Below are 23379 nucleotides of genomic sequence, written 5' to 3' on the forward strand. Positions count from 1 at the left end.
TGCAGCACGTTATCTTTGTGAAGAGTAGGATTTGGATGTCTAGCATTCCACCATCACCAAACCATCCAGGAACCAAGGCTCTATCCTGGATCCCCCCCTGCTCAGACCATTCCTGTAGTTTCACTGGTATCAGCGTTTGCTCACAGCCAAGACAAAAGACCCTCCCTCTTCTTGTGCGTTTCTTCTTCTTCCTGTTCCTGCCCCTAGCTGGGCAGCCCGACCTCTTCCTGTCTGCCAGGCACCAGCCTCAGCAGCTGGTTGGATTTAGCTGACCAGAAAACTTGTGAAGCTTTTTGTTCTGTTAGTTAAATTGCTTCCTACGTGTCCAAGCGAGCACCAAATGAACCAGAGGCAAAACAGTAGGGGAGACATGGCTGGCGTGGGGAAGGTGGAGATGGAAGAGGTGGAGAAACACCTTCCCCACTGGACCGCCAACATTTTTCTGCCATGCTGAGCCACCAGGCAGTGCCCTACCTACCCTACTGGGAAATAGCATGGACTGAGAAACACATTTCCCAGGGGTGGGAGGGCTGGGGGGGACATGGGACTGGAAACTGATGCATCCAAGAGCAACCTACAGCTTTATTATAACTATTCATCTAATAGTTTAGGCACAAATTTTTGGTAGTCTGGAGAGGAACAAAGGCAGGAAATACTGGCATAGTATTTCAGCCAATAAATATTTGCCAGTGTCCCCACCACCTGATTTTGTTGTGTGATAGGCTAACAGAGTTTCATTTAAAGTAAAATTAAAATTTCCCCCAGCCTCTCTTCTTACAAGCTGCACAGAATGGCTCGGGAGCTGCTCTGCTCTGAGTAATGCTTCATACACCAATTGCAGCTCTCTCACTCTTACCTTGTGCTCAGCTTGTCATAGCCACCTGCTGTTTTCTACATCGTATTGAGACTGCGTATGGAGCAACAGTCCTCTTCTATATACTTGCTCATATGCCTGTCTCTCAGGCTGGGCTCCAGCTGGATCGTCAGTATGATTGAAAAAAAAAAAAAGAATAATAGAACGGCTATCCTGAGGAAAGAGTCCAGCTACTTGTCCTCAGAATACAGCCTGTTGTAAAAAACCAAAACCAACAATGACAACAACAAAAATGAACACAGTGAGGAAGGGTTCCTCTCCACATGTGTTGTTTTTGGGGGTAGTGAGGATGTAACAAGCAGCAGGTTTAAAGACAGTTTCCCCCAGCAGTTTGATGTTTCTTCCTTATACCGACAGCCTGCCTCGCAGCTGTGTTTCAAATTAAACATGACAGACAAGTGATGCTACCGCAGAGGTTTGCTTGTGTGATTGATAGGAGTATTGTTGCAATGACCTCAAGGAAACATTCACAGCAAAAGACTCCTTGCTGTTTGGGAGTGCTCTGTAGTACAGTGAGATCTTGCAGCAGCTACAGCCTCCCTGAGATCTGTCAGGAAGGCTTACATTCATCAAGCACGTAACCGATGCAGTGCACAGGACAGCTTGCAGGCCACTTGTTTGCAACAACAATATCAAGATCTCACCATACTATATCTATACCTCTGGAGAGGCAGATAGAGATAACATGGTCTTGAGAGACAGGACTTTTCGCTCTCTGTCAAGTGAACATTCAGGTAAAAACACTAGTGTAGGGTGTTTAATGCTTCATCTGTGTCCAGCAGGGCGACATATATCATTTTAGCAAGAACATCCGTGGATGATGAAATAAACTGAAATGTTCACATTAAAAAATAATGAAGGGAAGCTATTCTTGGAGCCATTTGGGCCACCAGATTCTTCCTAAATGGAAGAATATCAGCTTTTAATAATTAATACCTGAAGTGGGCAATTCTCACTCAGGAAAAGGAAGCAGCATAGGTTGGTCCTGCAGTAGTCCTTCCTTCCAGCAGCAGGAGTTACCTTTGGTACTGCCTTTCACAGGGGATTGCAGAGCAGCAATGACAGGTCACAGCCATGCTCAGCTCTGGGACAGAGAGGGTCAAGGTCTATCAAGAGGGCCTGTTGGAAAGAAGAGGGTTCATCATGTAGCACAGTCCTCCCAATCCAGAACCTCAACAGCCCTAACAGTGCAAATGCTCCCTTCTTTTTCAAATCTGACCACAAGTCACACACCTGCACATACAGACCTCAGGGATCACCTCCAGGTGCTGTTCCTTAAAAATGCTGGTCTGCATTTGCAGATCCATTTGATAACAGAGTCGAAGACCCACTTCAATATGAGAATTTATGATGCTGACCAAGCACTAAAATATCAAGCAATTAAAACAGGTCTCTGCCTTGGAAGTCAGGGTGAGAACTAGAATACAACCCCATGTTCAAAGCCTGCATCTCCATTTAAGACCCTCTTCCTCACAAAACTTGAGTAGAGACTGCAAAAGTTGAGAGGCAGTTTTCAGCTGAGCTTGAAACTAGAAAGACATTATAACAACGCACAGAGCTCCGAACACAAATGTGGCAGTGAGATACCACATTCCTGAAGGGAAAGCGAGCTCCATGACAGCACCTCAGCATTGTGCAACTACACGGCAAAATTTTAGGTTTTGAAACAGCAGATTTCTAAAATCACTCACACAATACAAAGGCACACGAGATGGCAAAAATACCTGCATACTCTTTTTTTTTTTTTTTTTTTTTTTAAACACGCTCCCGATTTTGTACCATGTAAAAGAGGTTTACAGTCCAACAAATGCAAAGTGGGGGTCAGCTCAGTGGATGCTCTCACGTGAAAGAAGACTATCTTAAGGCTTCTCCAAGGTACCTCATAAGAACTAGCAGCTTTTCTCAGCAAAGAAAGTCTGTGTGAGCCCTGTCCCAGCCTGCTGCCCTGCCTGGTTCAGCATTTACAGACCAGGCACAGTCTGCTTCCACAGAATTTTGGAGAGCTGTCGATGTGCAGTGTATGGGGTTTTCAGTAGCTGAGAGCCCTCATAAGCTGGGAAATACTGAGACCGTACTTTATTTTCTGTCACATTAGAATGAAAAGGCAAAACCTAGTTAGGTCTAGGAATAAAGCCTATCAGTTCAGAGATCCCATGTATTCCTCGTCTCTTCCAGGAGACTAAAGCTGCTCATATCCTCAAGGCTTTGTTTTTTAAAATCCAATCTCATGTGCTGCTGGGTGCAGGTCAGGACATGAACTCCAACAGAGTTAAGCCTATTCAACTGAGGGGATAGTTAAAATAGCAGGACACATATCCTGGAAAGGACAGTGCTGGAACCAGGAAAATAACTACACCAATGACTAAATCTTGAGCCTTCAGGCAAAACAAATGACCTTTCTCCTTTGGAACCCAAACAAAAAATAAATCTTGCTCCACATTAGTGACATATAACAAATAAACTAAATAATAATAATGACCCTCTGTATTATTTTTTTTAAACAGATTATTATTTCCGGCATAACTCCGTACAAAAGAAAATAGTGGTTGGCAAACAGAATGGCTGATCTGAGAACGAAATGCTCTCCTCCTCTGCTCCTTCTAGTATGGATTTAGGTCTTTCCTGAGGAGTGTCGAGACTCAGGAGTACAGCTGTGACTAAGAGCAAGTGTAAGAAATGAGTCACATCAAGATTCCCTTTGCTGATGTACTCTGTATAGCCCACTTACTACCAGCCTAACACGCTATTATTTCCAGCAGGGCTGACAGGGACAAGTGCTGGACTCTGTTTGGATTTGCCATGTTTATGCTGATAAAACCCCTCCAGCTAAGTCTAAGTCTTGGAACATCTTGGTTCTTTTCAGTAGCTCTGTCAGCCCACGCATGCCTGGCCATGGGCTTAGAAAACAGCCATAAACAGTATCCTGGAGCGATCTGGAGAGTCAGAAGTCAGCCAAGGAGCAGGGGTCTGTTTGGTCTAAATATGCCGTGTCAGGATGATAGACTGTACTGGGGAGAAAAGACCTAAGTCCTGAGCCCTAGGAAAAATACAAGAGCTGTAGCAAACTCATTTGAAATAAGGTGTGCTACCAGAGCAAAGTGATCAGAGATATTACATTGTGTTACACCTTGCATTAGCCAGAACACACCAAAAAATATACTTACTATACAACACAGTGCCACGCCCATTGCCGAGCCTTTACTACATCAAGGCAACATGACAAATTTGCCCTTGTATGCATTTCTTTGAAATGCTGTGCCATAGAGAAAATGGTGAAAGAATGGTCAAGCCATACAAGACAGATGCACTTGCCCATTACACAGCCAATTAGACTAGAGCACGCTACTGCACAGTGATGGTACCTGACAAGAAGCAAAAGAAATTTTCAGGCAGTTCCAACAGAAATTCAGTTAATTATTAACAGGGACTTGTTATAGCTGACATTGACTGTATTAGAGGAAACCCCCAGTGCTTTAGTGTGGGGGTGAGATTCGCTTCTGGTTAAATGAGCCAACCTGGCCTATAAACTTTGGCAGCTTTTCTTAGTTGGCCATAAGCAGGGAGAAAATTGAAAGTCAGAGGTCAGGAGAGAAAACAGTCTTTTTCAACTACTGACCCCATGGCAAAGTCTAGACTTTTATTGACTCCAACATTTAAAGTTTATTAAGCCAATGAAAGTATCCAATGACTAAAAAGAAAAATGGACAAGTCTTTGCCTATGTCTGAAAGAGTTTTAAGTGAGAACATCATTTCTTTTCTTCTCTTTTTGCATTTTGGAAGAGGGAGGTTGCCTTGCAGTCTGGAATGGATACTCTTCTCCATTGCCATGGACCTATTTAGAAACTTGTTGAAGATAAGAACTTCCTATTTCCAAACAAGACCATTGAATTTGGTAGACAAATTTCTGGCACGGTAACAATTGCCAGTCACAAATACTCATCTCATTTTTACAGAAATCTCTGCAGTTCAAACGTTTTCATGCCTTTGAAGCTGGGAAGTACTCTATATAGCACTTCTGCAACTCCCGTGAGAATTGGGAACAATATCACAGGGAATAATGAGGGACGACTGCAGGTGATTAACCATTGCTTATCAATGAAAGCAGGAATATAAAGCCACAAGGCTTTTGGCAGGAATATGTAGAAATATATCCAGAGAACAAGGGGCTCAGATCATGAAAAGTATGCTAAATTGAAAAAGGAGCAAAAGAAATAGAGTTCATAACCAATGTCCAGGCTCTGTTTTCTGAAGAGTCTGTCTCACATTCAGAATCACACTCATTAATATATCTGGAGAGAAAATATTTTCATTTTAGGATGAGGCCTTCCTTTATGGGGCGAACTGTGAGGACAGAGCTAGGAGTGGCTTGTCGTGGCTTTAAACGTGAGGCAAATGTTCTCCATCAGCTGCTCTGGTGAATGCTTACCCCTCTGAAGGAACGAACTTCTGACCAATAGGTGAAAAGCAGACTCAAATCCCCTCCCTATTTTATTTATATTTAAATGCCATGTTCAGATATTCCAGCCAAACTTTAAGAATTTAATGTTACCTGTGATTTGCTGTACAGCCTATACCTGCATGCACGACACCTGCAGCCTTGGCACGCTCGTGCTTACTTTCATGCTGTCTTTTCCAGCTGCCATCCCTAAGCCTTTCCACAAAGCTCCCTACCAGAGCAGCTAGGATAACTCCACACGTGCAGTGCGGGAATAACAACCACCTTTGTGGTTAGATTTGTGACCCCTAAGGATTTATTTTGTTATAACTCTAAACCCTAAGGATTTCACCTGCAAGTAGTTCAACTTCCCAGAAGGTGGGGGAAGGAGCCTCCAGAACCACATTTTGTTGCTGTTGGAGGCAGCTGGAAGTGCCTTTCTGAAATAAACAGTTTTTTCCTCACATACCAGAGTCCTGAGTGATTTCTGAGTGATTTCTGAACACCACAAATATTGGCACACTGCCTACTGCTTCCAATAAGCTTCTAATTACACAGTAATGTATGGAATATAATGCAAGAGGCATATTTGTCCATTAATATGAATGCGATGAGACCACACAGTGTGTCTGTATGGATTGCTAGACTGACTTGAGAGTGATTGATTGTCTTCATTTCAGTTTTATTCCCAGTGTTCAGTGTTGCTTGGTGTAGGGTTTGGAATTTAGTAGGATTTGCATCTAGAATATTAGAGCTGAAAGCTTTCATCTCATCTGAACTTCCCAGAATTAGTTTAAATATTTTAAATAAAAGATGAAGCAGGGGAGAATGGCAAGAAAGACCCCGAACACAGTGGTAGAGCTGCCCTATTTCGAAGGATTCTGAGAAAAAGGTGTGAAGGTTGAGACTGCAGACAGATACAGTGTCTGCCTTAAAAACAAACAAACAAGCCCATGGACTTCCTAATAATGAGGCTGTGTGAACAAAATGAAACAGTTAACTGCACATTTTTAAACTGAAAGAAAACTTCTGGTGCAATGAAACAAGAGTAACCCCACGGTGCCATTAAATGAGTTCCCTATGGGAACTAAGGAAAGGGAACGGGCTCAGTCGGGGATGAGTCTCCGTGTCTTAACCAGTTACCACATTGATCTGGGCCAGCACATGATGGGTGCTCAGACCTGGTCCGAGGGCACTGCATGCCCAGGGAGCAGACCACAAGTCACAAAAGATGGGAGCCTGGGAGAAAGCAAGGAGAGGCACTCTGGGGTGACTGACATCGTCCTGCCATGTCCTCTCCACATCTGCTTTTGTCCCTGCAGGAGAGCAAGTGACTCTGCAGTGTGACCAGCAAGGCTGTTATATCATCTCATCACTTAGCCGGTGTGTTCCTCAGGATAAGTGGGCAGGTATTTTGCCCTGAAGTGAGTTTCTTCTATCGAGTGTTTTGTTCATGTAGGTCTGCCTACAGCCAGCCCATCTATACAAGAATAAGACCTATAAGGGAGCCTACGAAATCCTCATGTGGCAACAGCTATTTTCTGGCAGAGTTAAATGCAGAGAAAGCTGCAGGGTGCAATCACCTAATCAGACTGCTTTAAACCAAAACCCACCAGCCCCCTGTGATCTCCAAAAGCCTACTGCTTACAGCAGTCACTGATTTGTCAGACTCACCACGTATGGATCAACTTTCCATGCTATCTGCGCTTCACACCAGAACCCTATGTGACTATTTCTGCCTGGCAGTGCATAGGTAAGATGGACGTTTCTAGATACAAAGGGAACATGTCCTATAATCTATTTTTTATGAAGCTTCTTGGGAGAACAAACACCTAGTGCTTTATATCCCTGCTTCAAAGAGAGCTAAGCTTTCAGAAAGCCAAAACATTAACATTTCCCTAACTATGATGGAGTGAACTTTCTCTGTAGAGAGACCAGTAAATACAGGTTTTCTATTTTTTTTTTTGCTTGCTTACTTGTTTTTAAATAACTGTGTTGTGATGTTAGAAAACCATATCTGATACCTCAGCACATCAGCTACATCAGCTATTACTGTAAGACTAATAGAAAAGATGGGTGGAAAAGAAGGATGTCCTATGGGAGAAGCATCAGCTGGAAGGTAGAGGAAAGGTGGGGAAAGATTAGCTGGCAAGAGAACTAGTTAAAAAGATTGAGTGAGGGAGAGAGAGGAAGGAAGAACAGGGAAACTTGAAGCTTGATTTGCAACAGATATGGCCCTGTCAGCAGAGAGAAGATCCTGGGGACAAAGCAGAGGAAGGCCAGGCAGCTGAGGTGGAAAAAGCATTGGTGCAAAATGACACAGAGACGCCTGGCTTGCAATCCAAAAGCAAGCAGGCCTGAGATTAGAAGAAGGAGCACAGGCAGCAAATAAGGGTCAGAAACAGTGTTGTTATGGGAATTGCCAGCCGTGATGGTGAAACAAGGAGGCAGTAGCTGGCAGGGGTGGCTGCGGGGGCTTTCTGAAAACCACCTAGAATGGTGGGCATCTTCTGGTGCAACTTGGTCTGAAAGCCAATATTACAAACACCTTCAGTGCCTTAAATTGCAAAAGGACAGACTATAGATGCCACTGGCTGCAGATAGCAGGAGAGGCTTGGAAGAGAACTGAGTCCTGACTGATCTTGTGCAATGAGCATTTCGGAGCTGATGCTCAAGGCCAAGAGGACCTATTGATAACCATTAGGAAGTTGTCATCTGACTGGTATGGGGCTTTAGACATACGTTATCTTAGAAATATCCTACCCTTTACTTTAAGTAGTCCCCCCACACTTAAGTGTTATAAACAGTCCACATACACTTCAGTCTTGCAATGAGCTCAGGAGCTTTTTTCTCAAATCTTGATTTTTGATACAGTTCAACAGATTTTGTACTTACTCTCATATACCATTTCATGTACTCTCTGGAGCAAAGAATAATCCATCACCACACTTTCACCTACAGTCCTTGGTATTTATCCAGTCACTAACTGCTGCACCCCCCTTGCTTTTAAAAACATTCTTTTTCCCATCTTGTATGAGAAGCTTACAGCTTCTCACAACTGAGCACCATGTAAATATTTATGTTTCAGACCAGAAAGTAAGCTTCAATAGGACACATTTTCCTTCTCCACCAGCATAGACGCGGGGAGGGGCAAGAGCTGAGCTGCAAAGAGCAGGAAGGACATAACTAAGCTTGTCCCGAAACGTTCTGCAGTTGTGTTCTCCTTCCAGTTTGCCAATATGATGGCCTACTCATGTGCTGCCACCGGGATCCTCAGTACCACAGCATTTCCACACAGCCGAGGGCCGTGGGTGAGGCAGGCAGCAGCGGGCTGCCAGCCTGGCTGTGGCCTTGCTCCCGCCTGCCCACCTGGCATAGGCCAGGAAATTGTTCCTTACAGGGATGGGATGTTTTGTGTTTCACTTCAGGCTCATTTGTCCTCCTCTCCCCCTCCTTCCTCTCTCCCATGGGCCTGTGGGACATGACCGCTGGCATGCTGAGGCAGGAGGCAAAAACTGTACAAGAAAGAAGGCCACGCAGCGCTGGTGCAGGCCCTCGCTGGGGCTGCCGGACCTGTCTGAGCTCCTTCCTACGTGCTCTGCCCCAAGCCGGGGAGCAGGTCAGGAAGGGAAAACTGGTTGTCTGCTGCCTGGAACACCTTCTGCAAGTAAATGAAGAAAATAGCTCTTAAATAGTGTTTTCCACCAGAAAATCTCCTGCAGATGGCAAAGGAAGAAGTGACTTTACAGAAGTCACTGAACACATTGGTAACAGAGCCTAGAAATGATTCTATGTTTTCAAACCCTCTATCTATAGACACAGCAATCAAGTACTTAGGAGATTATGAATGGTAGGTGTCAGGGTGACATTTTTCTTTCAGAAGGCAAAACATACTTTTCCCTCACCCATGCTGACCTTCATAAAGTTTTGCTAAGATTAATTCACTGAATATTTTTCCTACTGTTTTCTTTAAAAAAATTAATGTTCAAACACGCTGAGATATTTTCCCCCTTCACCCAGTACTATTTAGTCTCTTGGAAAAAAGCAAAGCATTGTCAATACACTCAGGCTTCAGAAAATAACTTCTATTTATCTTTGAGTATTATCACCTTTATCTTAGTGTTGAGGTGGGCAGTTATTTACCCACCTGTGGTCTGCAGATACCTATTTTTATGTAGTCCAACTTCTATATTGATCGCAGCAGTGTGCATGGATTTCTCTCCCTAGTTTTTTCTCTGCTCCCAAGCAAAGCAAATGCTCCCAGGACAGCACCCTGCACAACCTGTATTCCTGCAGCATCAGGGATTTTTCTTTTCGCCACTACAGACCCACGCTGTGCTATTCATTATGGCTATTACGTACCCAGCCGCAAGTCATACTGTGACTAGTCAGCTCACGCCCTTGCAGGTCATTTATCCTCCAGCACTAATCTTTTCTGTAAGCCCTTTTCCGTTGACCACCCACAGGATACTCATGCAGACGATTGAGGTGACCTTCCCATTGCGTGCTTCTGCTACCTGGCCTTATCGCCAGCACCATTAGTCCGGATACTCCCTGAGGCTGAACGGGCTGTGCCAGGGGTAACTCAGTCCCTCCCAAGGAATGCTCCCAAGCATCCAGGCACTCAGAAGAAGAGGGTGGCACTCTGCAAGGGCTGGGCACCCGTGGAGTGAAGGACGCGAGACACACAGGTCCCTTGGCAGCCTCTGTCAGTGTCTGCGCAGCCCAGCTTACACAGCTGGGCCCCGTTTACAATTCTGAAAGGATTTTTTCTTTTTTCTTGTTTGCTCGGCTGGCTGTTTTACTTTCAGATCGCTTAACAAACAGGAAATAAAGAGGACATCAAACAAATGACAAACAGAGCTCCACATACTGCCCCACTCAGCTGGGAAGCTCAGTGTGAGTCTTTGAGGGATGGGGGTTCCAGAGTCTGTGCGTCCCTGGACGTGACCCACTTCTTCCCAGCCCTTCCCTTTTATCCTACGACTATGAAAGAACTTTTTATTTAACCAGCATGGGGAACCCTTCAGTTCAGTTGCCTGAAAGCCAGACCACTGCTTAACTGAAAACATACGTGGAAAGAAAAGAGAGTAAGAGTTAAAGAGAGGAATACAGTCTTCATTGCCTCTGTGGACCACGATGGCATGTGGGGGAGGCAGCTTCCAGCATATTGACAAAAAAAATCCAACTTACTGTACAGCTGCCAAATCAAGCTTAAATGAAATATTTTTGATGAAGCAAATGATACTTGCTTAAGCCCTGTGCAAAGCCCCAAACTCCCACCAATTTAGTGATTTCAGCCTTCGCTCTCATACTGCACAGCTGTCTTGAATGAGTAGGCACCAACCATTCCAGCCCATTTCAACTAAAATAAGAGTGTGGCAAAATTACTCCGATTTTATTTAGAGTTACTTTGATCATAAGGGTATTCTGCCCAAGACACTGCCTCAGCAGATGGAGCTTTTCCAGCCTCCTGATTTCAGAGGCCTCTATAAAATCAGAAGGCTGAAAAAGCTCCATCTGCTGATTTTCTAGTGGCCTCCAGAATCCATAGACTTCTCCTGGTTCATCACTCTTTTCATGGAATGGTGCCAGAAGCAGGATGAAACCTTTACCTCATTAAAGACTGTTAGAGCATTTTTTCCCCTTCTATAGGGGAAATTCCTTGAATGCAATCTCACCACTGATGTGCTATGGAGGAAGTTATTAAAAAGCTTAGTTAGTAAATTCTGCAGCCACATTTTCCCTGTGGAGAGGACGTTCCTCTGCTTATTTACCCAGAATAGTATTTCATTCAGTTTTGGGCCTCACACTACAAGAAAAATTGAGTTGCTGGAATGCATTCAGAGTAGAGCAACAAAGCTGGTAAAGGAACTAGAAAACAAGACATAAGAGGAGCAGCTGAGGAAACCGGGGCTCTAAGTCTAGAGAATAGACTGAGTGTAGACCTCAACACACTCTGTAACTACCTGAAAGGAGGTTGTAGGAAGGAGGCCATTGGTCTCTTAAGTTAGGCAGCAAGCAATAGCACACAAGGCAACAGCCTCGAGTCACAGCACAAGCACATGTGCTAATGCGGGGAAGAGCAGAGTGCATGGAAATGTATTCTGTGTTCTTCAGACTCCAGTTGCCACATCTTTCAAACTAGATTTAAACTCCATATGAAGGTTAATGATAGCAATAAAATAAATCAGCCCTATTATAAGTGCTCCATCTTAGTCTATTAAGTTAGTAAATCTATACTAAACATATATTATGCAGTCATAAATATCTCTCTATATTTATATTTTAAACACATAAAACATAATTCACCACGGCAGGAATTACTTTGCATTCAGTAGAGCTAAAGGCAGAGCAGGGTCTGATGCCAGGCTCTTGCCATCCCTTTCTACCTGAACCCACACCAGTATTTAGAATTTGTGAGAACCTTTCCCAAACGTTTTCCAAGCTGTAAATACATTAACAGCATCTAATCGGATTGCTCCTAGAACACAATTCTGAGGGTTGCCTTCAGAAGGGATCCTACACCCCAGGCTGCAAAGCTGGAGCTTCCTTGGGCGTGCTCAGTTCTCGCTTCTCTAAACTCACACAGATTTCACAATCCAGCTTCTTCTGAAGGTGAGCAAAAGCCACCTGGGTATGAGCAAAGACAGATTTTACCTTGCTGTGTAAAATGCATATAACCTTTATAAGACAAGAATATGACAGGTTTCTGAAAAGGCTGGGGTATGCTGCTTCATCCTCATGGCAACTGGAGGAGCAACTGGAGCTGTACCTGGGCAGTCTTTTTTCATAATCCATTATGTGTTGTAAGCAAGTTATTTGTATTGTTGCATTTGCAACATCTTTGAGTGATTCTGCAGCATTCAGACTGGTAATGAAGGCAGGGGAATCAGAATCAGAGTAATAATTAATCTGAGAAAGAGATCCCTAGTTAGCATTAGCTCCGCCTAAGTTGTATGTAACAATTAATTGACTAAATTTCTATAACCTAAGCCCACAGATCTTAAAGAACAGAGGTTTCTGTTCTTAAACCTTCTTACAAGCTTCTGACTAAGCACCCTGACCTGTCATCAGCACATATGATGGACAAGTCACATTATACCACAGCATTTCTTGCATGTATGTGCAGGGAGGGTATTTGCTTAAATTTAGCCAAACCTGAGCCCTAACCTCTGTTTTCTTGCTATGTTAGCCCACTTTTAGGTTTGAACCTGGTGAAGATATCTCTTTGTTAGGGATACCCTTGAAATCAATGGAGTTACTCGCAGGTAGAAAAATCACTACAGAAGGATGCTTAATTTGCTGAAATGCTGTTGATGGCAGGACCGTGGTGCACACACTCTGCATGTCCCCATCTCTAACATTTTTATTCACAGGTTCAATGACATATGGGACATTTGCAAAAATCTAAAGGAAAATAAGGCTAACTGTCCAGCATCAGCCCTTGCTGGTATAGTTAAACTGATTACATACAACTGACGTTACCCTGGCAGCCAAAGCACTAGAGCACAGAGTTTCAAACTTCTTTTGCTGGTCTGGCTTATTTCGCTCAACAAATCTGGTAAACTGCATTAGCAAAGGCACTTTTTCATCTGTAAAAGAACAGTCTACACAAGGCCCGTTTTGTTAGTACAGCTATGCTGGCAAATCCCTTAAGCAGAGGCAGATCCCAGCAGAGCTGTAGATGAGGGCCAGAGTTCAGATTCATAAATCAGAAACCACCAGGAACCAGCGGAGACCTCATAGCTGCCTGCGAACCTGCTTTCACTTGCAGCAAAAGCACCTCGACACAATCGTTTTAAAGTCTTTTACCAAAGCTTAAAATGGCCTGTATTTCCTGTGAACTAAGGACATACCCACAGAACATGTACTGAAGTTTTCTTTATGCAATTTGTTAAACCACAGTAAAGGGGCCCGAGCACCTGTGGAACATCCGGGGAGGCAATACTGATCCTCCTCCTCCTCACACCTGCCCCAGGAAACAAAAGCTGGCTCTGACTGCCGGACACGTTCCATTTTCCATCCTTCAAGTTCTATTAGATCTTCAGATCAAAGTGTAGCGGGGCTTGTCATCTTTTATTTTGTTGCTTCGCAAAGCTCCAGCTTTTGCAGGCTACATTTCAGTCTGCTGTGTTCTGCTAAAGCAGCTTACAGCTCGCCGGGGAAAGAGACCAGCTCTCCCCCATGTTTATATCTTACCAAGCACAGTGTAGGTAATCAATAAATCAGAGATTGTCTCAATAAAACTTTGTATACGTTTCATTAAATCATTTAAGCGTGTGTGTAAGTAACTGCACGAAAAACATCCAAGTGGAGCACTGCAGAACTCCATAATGCCAAAGACATTAGGGAAAGGGGAGACGGCCTTTGAAAAATGGACAGCTAGAGAGGTCGTGGCTTTCAGCCACACTAGAGCCCTTTGCTTCCAGTGTAAATCACACCAATCATTCCCCCTGATGGGTGAATTAAAAAGACAAGAGACTATTTAAGTGGTGGACGATTCTCTCCTCCATACTGATACCATATTTCAGTAACTTTTAAACACATAACTGCTTCATGTTTGGCTCTTCACCTGACATAACTCACGAAGAAGTGCTGGGCAGGGCTGTGGCTGGCTGCTGGAAGCAGCAATAATTAGGATAGCCAGCAATGATGGGCAGAGAAAACGCAGTGCCACAAGAGAGAACACAAGTGAGTACTTGCCCCAGCTGTTACGAGCACAAAAACGTGATCCTGCAAGACTGAATCTTACCAAAGTCTCAGATAGGGAGCAATAGGGAATGAAGAAGAACAGAAACCCATGGGGCGACACCTGAGCACCAGATCTGCCGCCCATCCCATTGTCCTCGCAGCAGCTGCAACCCCCCCCCCATGCATCCTGTCCTTCCCCAGCAGCAGCCAGCAGGGCTTCCAGACAGTTTCAGATAATTACTGCAGACATTGGGGACACAGCTCTTTTGCTACCCTGACGACACTACTAGCATTACGGACCGTTCCCCTTGGCTAAGGTAAAAGCCTATTTCTGGCTGCTCTGCAGCCCTGCTCCTGACTCTGGGCAGGCTGAGCAGCACCTTGGGACCCTATTCACAATCCCTCCAATATGCAGCAAGAACAAAGCTGGTCCCATTTGCTGTCATCCGTCGACAGCAATGCACAGAGACCACCAAGAACCTAAGGGCAATGGCTGCTAACCTACCAAGTAGCCTGCAATTTAGAGCCACAGTTTCAAGTGACTACGAGTTCAGAGCCACATCTCCTTAACATGAGTGGAAAAAAGAAAAATCCCTGCAACCCTGTCCCAGCTCTTGTCAACTCCACAGGGCACCCATAGGGTGAGCACCTCTGCTCTTTTTGGTGCAGGTATCACAGCACAGCTGCGTACAAGCAACAGATGGGTCCAGATGTGGAGAGCAGTGGAGAGGACGTGGATCCAGACCGAATTGGGAACCAGGAGCTGAAGCTGCTGGCCCTCGTAGGGACGGTGAGGAAGAAGGACGAGCTGTGCATGTGCCAGGAGGCACACCAGCACTGCCACACGCAGGGTGCTCAGAGCACTGAGGTACTGCTGCTGTGGGCTCTGGGGTGACAAAACCCAAAGCATTCACAGCACGGCTGCCTGGGAGGGACGGAGTCAGCACATCAGGCATTCCACCAGGAAAACATTCAGAGCTGGTTAGAAATGCTCCAAATGCTTTAATGAGCGCTTATTATTTTTAATATCTGCATGTCAGATCTTCTTGTTATTACTATTCCTTCTCTTTTAATAAGTATAAAAGGACAAGGGAGAGCTAAGATATTTCCTGATGTATTCTGTTTCCCTTTAGATAAATAAACCTGTAAACATTTCAAAAGATGCTCAAGTTTTTGTTTTCAATACACACCACCCATGTCATTTCCTCTCAAAAATACACTTGTGGGAATGCTCCACAGTTCTCATATTTATATTCAAAACAGACAGCCTCCGATTTCAAACCAAAGCAGTCTGTAACCAGCACCTCTGCACATGACCAGGTCTCATTGATGCGTAAGATATACCTTCTTCACTGATATAGATTCATACATTTTTTCTTCTGCATGTTGTAATACTTTTCCTAGACTGCTGATGTCTGATGCTTTACTGGGTGTTTTGCTACAGACACAAAGCTATGTCAGTTAAAAAAAAAAAAAAAAGTACAGATTAAGTCATACTGGCATTTTTTTTCTGGATAGTTCATTTTATCTCAGAACAGAAATGATTCAGTCCCAAGCACTCGTTTGTGCTACTACTGATTTCATCTGTGCTAACGGAGTGCCTAAGTATAACTACAGCAGCAAACCCAAGTAGCTCTTTTGCCGCCTGTCACGTGGATGCACAGATTTAACTTCAGGATGTCCTGTTTAGCAGTTGTATCCAAGTGGCTTGGGCAAGATCCGCGAAAACATCAGCCAGTGACTAGCTTATGCAATTCTCAGCCCATCAGCAGAGCTCACCTTACAGGGGCCAAGAGACCAGAGGTGGTGGAACGGAAGGCAGCAGCACAGTCTTGCTGCTGAAAGGCTTGTCCCTCCCTTCACCTTGCTCTCTGCTGATGGCAGCGGAGCACTTACTGCCATAAAAATGAGTGCCAGAAAAAAGAGACAGCGCGCTGGATTCGAAGTGCACAGCCTGCAGGTTGAAAGGCTGTTGTTAGGTTTGTAGATTGAGTTTAATGTCAGTTGGTTATTCTGTGGTATGTCCAAGGAGGGAACATGACATCCTTGATCCATAATTCCCCTTTTTTTTTTTTAAGCTATCGACAGATCTCTGACTAATAAACAAGATTCATTGTGTAATACTACCTTGTTTTTATTCAGTCTGGCACCAGATTTATTATCTATTTCCATCAGCTTTTTTGATTGTTTTAAATATCTACAAGAGATGGATTCCTTAGGGAAAGAAAGAAAGAATAAAAGTTAGCTCATTTCAACTCTGGAGTTCCTGAGAGTTTTTTAAAAGCCTTTTATAAAACAAACAGATGAGAAGAAAGGTCTCTGGTGCTCATAGGACGTGAAAGTAACCTTCAAAATGTGAGTCAGATATAACCTATGCAGTAACATCTACCTGAGTTGGCAAAGAGCTCGAAGCAATAACGCATGAACTACTGTCCAGTTCTGCTTCTGTAATAAGTATCCACACCAACTATTCCAGTGCTCAAAGACCTAAAAAGGGAACAGGGCTATTACTGCAGTGATCTGTAAAATACCACGTTGTCAATCTCTAATATTGAAAAAAGTCCCACATCAATTCCAGTTCCCCAAAAATACAAGAGACCAAGGTAAAAAAATATGAAATTAAATACTTGTAGGCATTGTGCTATGCCTTCATATTTTCAATTCTCTCATGGATACTGAGGTCAAAATTTTAGGCTTCATCCACATTCAGAAATGTAAGGAAAACATTAAAAGCGTCTCGTAGCCACTTGGCTTTCAAGGGATGTAAAACATCGCTCTAAAGCTCACAGTCAGCTTCTGAGAGAGCTGACAAGGTCAGCAACCAAATGTGACTGGCATCTCTTTTCTGGTGCCCGGAACAGGTGATTCTGGGGCTGTGAATAGAGCTGACAGGTCACCGTCACTTCAGCACACGCTTAACTGGGCCTGACAGGGTAAATTCTACAGAAGCGAGCTGCATGGGGTTTGGCTGAAAGGGTGTTCCATGAAATCATTGCATTTACTCATTTACTCTGGGTAAAGGCTCACCCCCCCAGCCCAGGCTGATACAGAAAAAATCACCACTGTAAGAGTCATCCCCTCATCATTAACATCAAGGGAACTCATCCTTCTTCCCATATTTTTGTTACTGAAAACCAGGAACAAGTGTGTGCTGTGCAAATAAAGCCAAAGTGGCAGTTCAGATAACCACCAAAGGAATTACCACAACACAGGAGAGACTCCCTCGTGTGTCTGTGCCCATAAGGGTGTGCCTAAAAAGCAAGTCTATTTCCAAGATTACTTCAATGGGAAGAAAAACGTAGGCTCTTAAAACATTGTCTCTCTCAGCCATCCAGGTGAAAATGCCAGAGTGGAATAGCAAAAGCAGAAGTGTCAGTGACAAGAGCTGTGTAATACAGCTGTGATAGCCCTGCATTTATGGGCAAGCTTTGATCCCGTGCTGGTAGGGTGAGATAAGAGAGCAGGGTGGTGCTCCTGTTTTAGAGGCAGGACATGCTGTAAGCTTCCTTTATCCTGATCAAGCTCTGGATTTGTGTCTAGCACAGCCCAATGCCATGCTCAAGGCAAGGAACCACTGGACAAGTCTCCCACCGCGCTCCCCCAACTTGCTCTCGTCCTCAGAGATCCTCTTGGATCTGTAAACCTAAGCAAAGACAAGACAGTCCTTCTGTCTCCTGTGCAAGATTTGCCTCAAGTCAGAGCCTGCTTCCATTTCTTCAATAACATGAAAACGATAATTAACATTTCTGCCCCTAGTGACTACGAAGTGCAGAGAAGGGAGAGGCAGAAGAGCAAGCCTTCACACACGCCGTGCTCTCAGCAGCATCCCTCATTGCACTGACACACGCCACCCTTCCATGACACCAGCCATTCATTAAGTCAGAAGGCTTGGCTTTGCACTCTAGGTGGTTAATAAAGCGTGCTGTGTAGAGCTGTGGAGCCCTGCTCCAGGCACAACCCCTACGACAAGCTCTTCCTTATTGAAATCTGCTCTGCTGTAGCTCAATTTTGTTTGTACAAGGACTTCCAGAACCTCAGAGAATAAAACTTGTGCAGTGTTAACAACTCTTTGTGGATCTCCTTTTGATCTCCAGTTATCCAAGGTCAAGCTGGACAGGCTTGAGAGATTATTTATCTCGTTGCAGACCACTGAATGTGCTCCATTGGTACAGCTCCCAGTGTGCTCAGTAGAAATTTTAACTGTGATTCAACTGACAGCTGAAATTTTGCCTTGCCTTTATGGCCAAAAAGATGAAGAAACTGAGCTCTTCTATTATTCCACAAAGGCTCCTTACCACTGGGATTATTCTTGTCATTACAACAGTAAGGGCTGTGCAGTACAGAACCTCGAGGCTTACAAGAAGTCAGTGCAGACAAACCATCTCTGAACCAGAGGGAAGAGGTCTGGTGCAGAAAGCCCACCACAGTTCCTGTTCCTGTCCCTACTTCCCTACCTCGAAAAGAAAAATAAGCAGAGAGCAAATAGCCACCTAGTCGTCGTCCCGTGGAGCTCGTCCTGTCCGCCCCAATGCCAATCTTGGGGTGGTGTGGGGGCTGTTGGCTCCCCGCCGGGACCCTCGCACCAGCACTGTGCTCACAGCAAGAGCTGACTTCTGTCTTGAGCACCAGCTCTACCTAGAAAGGAAAAGAAAGAGCATGTTGCCCTGCCGTTTCACAGGGAACCAAAGCTAGCACAACATATCATCTGAAGACTAAATGTTTACTGCCATTGGATCCATCCATCTTCTTTGGGAGGAGCCCTTTTTGCCAGTCTCACTTGTGTTGGTGAAGGGGCAGCAAAGAGTCTTTTATCTGAAAGCACGTTTCCCTGGAGATCAAAAGTATATTCTTTAGTTTTCAAATCTTCCCTCTTTATCCTCACAGTTCCCATATACGGGAAAAAAATGGCAAAGTGTTAGTGGGGTACGTATAAATCACACCAACCACTGATCCTCTTATCCAGTAACCATAACACATCAGATGCTGAGAGTCTTTCCCCAAGCGAATAAAATAAATTACATTTTGCTGGCCAGCATACCAAACCTTATGTTGGTTATTGTAAATTACTGAAAGCACAAAGGTATAGTCTTTGTGTGCTCTTCTTGGAGCGTGGAACACGAACATCAAAGAAGGCAGTTATCGTAACTGCCCGTTCTCTGTCTCTGCCTTTGACAATAGACTGATCTCCCCCGATTCACTACGGAGTTAAAAGAAACAGAATTAGACAAACAATTTGGAAAAAAAAGAAAAAAGAAAAAAGAAAAACACTTGCTACCAAAGACAATAAATTATCTTTGTTATAAGTATCATAACTAAATATTTTGGCACTAAAATAACTAATTATGGGATAAAATCTTAAACAGAGCTTAAAAAGAGTTGAAGGAAATGATACGTGCCGTATGAAAGTTTTTAAATTTCTCAAAAACTTGAATATTATATCACCCTCTGCAGTTGATCAAAACCAGAGAGAATGTCATCAAAATTTCATTTATAAACAATAAAAGATTATCATGCATGTGAAAATATTAGTCAGTGTGAAATCATCCAACTTCAAGACAATTTTTTTGGCCCAGCTGTCAGAAGTGAGCTTGCCTCTCTCTAGGACAACTCGCACTGAGCCACTGAGCTGCAGGGATTCTTCTAGAACAAACCTGCACTTTTTGCTTTCTTAACCACAAAACCGTGAGAATCCAACTCTTTCTTACCATGAAAAATGCGTCACAGACATCACTGCCAGGTGTTTGTCCCATTCAAACGCATAAACCTGTTTTAATTTCCAGAGTACCACAAAGCCATCCATGGCTGTACCCTGCTCCAGCCCTAGGACAATCTCAGAAATGAGAATGCTTGCTTGTGCAAATTAGGCTGAAGTGAGAAAGTAAAGCAACCTGAAAATATCCATGACATAACTTGTATGGTCTATTTCTCATCACGACAGAACAGAGGATGGCTGCAGTTTGTGCTTTAAACTAGTTTTTCCCTGAGCAGCTGAATTTGTGCTTTCAGGTCTCTGCACCCTTTCCCAACAGATCGATGAGATTCAATGCTTGCTGAGGCTCCCCATCACATTAAAACTTTACCTTTTTCCAAGCAACATGCATGACTCATTAGCTCAGTAGTCACGACAAATAAACCAAATTTCCCATCTGTGCCACTGCAAGTAAAGGCCACTTAAAACCAGCACCTACAGATGCTGCTTTGACACAGCGCAGCAATTCCAGGGACGAGGAGCTGCCCGCCACCCTGACCTCCCAGCACAGGGCTGGAGCAGCTCTCTGCTCTCTCCTGTGCTCAGCTGAGAGGCGAACAAGGTGAAAGTCACTCCAGTGAGAAAAGAGTGGCTCATCTCCCTGTCAAGACGGGTGTTTTAATTATGTTTCTTGGTTTAAAGAGGCACCAAGATGACTTTGTTTTTATAAGTGCTCTGTAGCCTGAGGCGCTCGTTTGTATTACGGTTGGGTGCTTTTATTTTATATTGTGTTTTTAATTGTTCCTTAGAAGAGCGAGCAGTTTTCCAATGAGTAAATACGTTATTATTATTTCTGATTCCATGATTATTTGGATCACTGTGGTGCATGTCAGCCACATGACTTGTGTGTATCTTTCTTTCTCCTCCTCTCTCAAAGGATTCTGTTGTTTGGATTATGCAATCATTTTGCTAATACCAGGACAGATGGCCACAATGAAAACACACAGAGTGCTCCCTCTGATAGATACTTGCCAACATCAACAGGAAAGAACAGAATTAAATTCATGAACTTTAGAGAGAAAGCACAAGCTTGTTCTTGAGCAGGGAACAGCGTAATGCTTTTATGTGCACAGCAAAAGCCAACGACAACCTACAGATATGAAAGCTGCAAGACTAGAACAATCCAAAACAGGGCCCAAAATAACCTTTAGCATCCATATAACAGAGCGTTGCAAATCTGTTTGCCACAGAAGGCACAGGTTGGACTTGGATAGGATGCAGCATGTTGGAAACATCTTAGGAAGTATCTCTTGCCTTTTGCATTTAGCAGGACAGCCTCGTCCCATCCCGTATGGTATGGGCAAATAACTGATCACACACCTTGATGCAGGACAGCATCTCCCAAGTCTCATTGAGTTTCTATAAGGAATTTTGGTTTGGGAAAAACAAAGGCTGATGTACCTCCTCTTGAGGGCTGCCAAGTCCTCACTTTGCTCATACTTTTGCTCAAAAGCTGAATGAGCTATGCCTAAACCACTGTTGCTTAAAAATCTTCCCTGGCAGAGCTGTCACAGCTCCCCCAGTCTATTTGCTTTGCTAGACCCAGCCGCTAGAAAGGTTTCTTAACATCAAACCTAAGTCACCCCCACACACATCATCTAAGCCCATCTAAGCCTGTCATCCCTCACTCTGCTCACAGTCCATTCCCTTCCCTTTTCAGCAGCCTTCTACAGCTCAGAAGGCTGTTCCTACGTCTCCTTGCTGTCACCTCCAGAGCAGGCCACAACCTAGGGATGCAGGGTGGAGCAGCACACACCGTAACAGCTCGTCGATAGCTTCTGCATCAAACCCCTCGCTTGTGTGGGGTGCAGGTAAGCGTGCGTGCCATGTAATGCGACATGGATGGGGGAAATGGTTCCCTATCCAGTGCTGAGATAATCTGGATTTCAGCTTGAAGGCTTGCAGATCTGGCTGCTAAATTCACCAGACTCCAGTTCCCCAACGGAAGTCTAAGACACTCGGAAAGTTTCCATCCTCCCAATCCAGCCGGTTTCCCAGGGCGTCACTGTTTGTTCTCGACCAAGAAAGAGGCTCCTAGATGTCACTTAGCAACATCAGCAAATCCATTTCCTTCTCCATGGAAAGAACTTGTGGTGCAGGAGGCCACTCAAGAACAGGAAGATTAAGTCAGAGAATCCCCACCACCAATTACAGATATCTTTTTTAAAGACTGGAAAAGAAAAACTGGAGAAGTTAGATTTCAATCTGATGCTCCTGATACTACCAAAATTATGATGCTCAATTGAGCGCAGCTGATAGGAGAAGGCACCTTGAACATAAAAAAGCAATATTTGCTTTGTTAAATGGGTGGTCTCTGACACTGTCCACACCTGGTTAGAGTTTGGCACAGAATTTAAATCCCAAAGTCTCAAAGTAATTAACCCAAGCAAGGTGTAAGAAAAAGAATCAGGCATCATTGCCAGAGTAAAGCTCTGCAGTTCTTTAAAGCAAGTGACAAAGACCAGATCCTGCTTAGGCCAATACTCCTCGTCTTTACAATCAAAATGCAGATGCATACACTAACCAGACACTCTGCCAAAGCTTTCACCTACATATTCCGTGGATCTAAACCTCAAGATGAAACGTAAAAATTCTAATACCATGAAAATGTCAATATAGATTTCTCTGGTATAAAGCCCAGTGTTCACATGCCCTCACAAGCACACTGTGGAACAATGTTTACTGATACAATTATATTGTTTTCTAGTAGAAATTGGTAATATAGATCTGGATCAAACAGAAGTAAGACATCATCATATAAGTTCCTGCTATGAATCACTCAGGGAACTGTCTGCACTGAAATTCAGATCTTAAAGCTTTTTCTTTTGGTCTCTACCAGACAAATGCAAAAGGCATTGATATTGAGGAGACTTTCCCTCAATTTCTGCATGAATTGGATCAGAACAGTTTTTACAGTTCTGCAACTGCATTTCAAGCAAAATCCCTGCTGTAAATAGCAGAAGGCAAGAGGCTGTGCCTGTGAAATGTGTGATTCAAAACAAGAACTCTGCTGTGAACTCTATGGCTCTGCCCTTGCACAAATTCCACAGCTACAATCGTTTGAAACGACCAACACTTTTTAAAAAAGACGACCGAGTGTGTTTGTGCTTGTTCAAGTGGCTCATACTAACTAACGTCAGCTTTTTGTGAAACTGAACTTCTACTGCAGAAATATAACCACTGGCTTTTGCTATCCAGAAGTAGGGCAGATTTTGGAGAACAAGTATTTGCCAAGGCCAGAGACCAGCCTATAGTAAAATGCACACAAAGGCCAAGGTTGATCAAAAACTTTCATTAAAAAAAAAATAAAGGGAAAATTTTAATGGTTGCTGCCAAGACCTACAGACAATAAACAGAATTGCAAATAAATTCTCTCTTTCAGTATGCTTATAAACACAATATACATATCCATTCGTCCATCCCACCAGGCCACCTGCTCTGGGCTCCAGCCATGGCAAGCCCTGGGACGGTCCCTGTGGGAAGGGACGCACCTTGGCGCAGTTCTTCCCTCTGGAGCAGCTCACTCCCTGTGTTTATGAGCATGGTGATGGACACCAAGAGCAGGTCCATCACCAGTGAGGATGGACCAGCCCCAGAACCAGCAAGCAGCAAAGATACTCCCCCAGA

General features: G+C 44.0%; 2 long non-coding RNA genes across 2 annotated transcripts in view; one reads left to right on the forward strand and one right to left on the reverse strand.

Moving 5' to 3' along the window:
* LOC121075146 overlaps positions 1-18634 on the reverse strand; it is a 39150-nt gene extending 20516 nt beyond the window's left edge. Inside the window, exons 1-2 of the long non-coding RNA XR_005822749.1 lie at positions 18494-18634; positions 1811-1993 (exon numbers count right to left, since the gene is read on the reverse strand). This is a non-coding gene — a long non-coding RNA (uncharacterized LOC121075146). The remainder of the gene's footprint in view (positions 1-1810; positions 1994-18493) is intronic.
* LOC121075148 lies at positions 1875-17349 on the forward strand. Its single transcript, XR_005822751.1, has 5 exons — positions 1875-1995; positions 3521-3527; positions 11245-11249; positions 14528-14534; positions 17339-17349. It is a non-coding gene; the product is annotated as an uncharacterized LOC121075148 (long non-coding RNA).
* Positions 18635-23379: the final 4745 nt, after the last annotated feature.

This window comes from Cygnus olor, chromosome 9, assembly GCF_009769625.2.
Source record: "Cygnus olor isolate bCygOlo1 chromosome 9, bCygOlo1.pri.v2, whole genome shotgun sequence".
NCBI classification, from domain to species: Eukaryota; Metazoa; Chordata; class Aves; order Anseriformes; family Anatidae; genus Cygnus; species Cygnus olor.